At 36.3% G+C, this 1,394-nt stretch overlaps 1 non-coding gene across 1 annotated transcript; it reads left to right on the top strand.

Annotated features, from left to right (window-relative positions):
* Positions 1–997: 997 nt before the first annotated feature.
* On the top strand, positions 998–1,105 carry LOC123613304 (U6 spliceosomal RNA). Its single transcript, XR_006720684.1, has one exon. It is a non-coding gene; the product is annotated as a U6 spliceosomal RNA (small nuclear RNA).
* Positions 1,106–1,394: the final 289 nt, after the last annotated feature.

Genomic DNA, 1,394 nt, shown 5'->3' with positions numbered 1-1,394 from the left:
CCTGTCATTTCTTATAGTGTCCTTGTCTGGCTTTGAAATCAGGGTACTGCTGGTCTCCTGAAATGAGTCTGGAAATGTTCTTCCCTCTTCTGATTTTCTGGAACAGTTTGAGAAGGTTTGGCATTAACTCTTTAAATGTTTGGTGGAATTCACCAGTGAAGCCATCTGGTCTTAGACTTTTCTTTGTTGGGAAGTTTTTGATTCCTGTATCAGTTTTCTTACTAGTAATTATTCTGTTCAGATTTTATATTTCTTCATGATTCAGTCTTTGTTGATTGTGTGTTTCTAGGAATTGATCCATTTCTTCTTTGTTGATGTGTAAGTGTTCATAGTAGTCCCTCATGAACGTCTGTGTGGTATCAGTTGTAAATCTCCTCTTTCATCTGTAATTTTATATTTGAGTCTTCATCGTTTTTCCTTGTAAGTTTGGCCAACAGTATGTCAATTATTTATCTTTTAGGAAAAACAACTTAGTTTCATTGATCTTTTCAATTTTTTAAAGTCTCTATTTCTACACTAACATTTGTTATTTATTTCCTTCTGCAAACTTTGGGCTTAATTTGCTCTTCTTTTTCTAGTGCTTTAAGGACTACAGTTAGGATGTTTACTTGAGATTTTTCTTGTTCTTATTGTAGGCATTTATCACTATAAACTCTCCTCTTAGAACTGCTTTTGTTGCACACCATAAGTTTTGGTATGTTGTGTTTCCTTTTTCATTTCTCTGAAGATAGTTTTTTGATTTCCCTTTTGGATTTTTCTCTGACTCATTGGTTGTTCAGGAGGGTGTTTACTCTTCACATATTTTTTAATATTCCAGTTTTTTTCTTGTAATGGATTTCTTGTTTCATACCCTTGTGTTTGGAAAACATGCTTAATATGATATCAATCTTTTAAAAATTTATGAAGACTTCGGGGAAAGACTAGGAAATGAGAGATTTTGCTTATTCCCTCTATGCTGAGCCCTGGTGGGATAGTTGGTTCAAGAATTGCTTCTTTGGTGCCTTCTTAGGCAGCACATCTGCCAAAAACTGGGATGATACAGAAGAGATCAGCATGGCCCCTGAACAAGGACGACATGCAAATTTGTGAAGTGTTTCATAATTTAAACTTGAACAGTGCTATATGTCAATCACATCTCAATAAAACTCAACAAAAAAAATTTTAAAAAAAGAATTGCTTCCTTGTTACTATAGTTCTCTAGGATTGGGACTCATGAACAGAAGTCCCTTTGGCTCCGGAGCCAGACATTTAGGAAACTCTTCCTTGGCAGCAGCTGTAAAAGCTGGGATGCAGATGTTTATACAAGCTTCTACCAGGAATTTTCTGGTGATGTGAAGCAGGCTGGAGGGAGAAGGCAGGAGTGGTGTCTGTCAGCATTCCTGGTCTCTGGGTAG

Source organism: Camelus bactrianus, chromosome 3, assembly GCF_048773025.1.
Source record: "Camelus bactrianus isolate YW-2024 breed Bactrian camel chromosome 3, ASM4877302v1, whole genome shotgun sequence".
Lineage (NCBI taxonomy): Eukaryota > Metazoa > Chordata > Mammalia > Artiodactyla > Camelidae > Camelus > Camelus bactrianus.
This window is presented reverse-complemented; position numbering and strand designations above follow the sequence as displayed.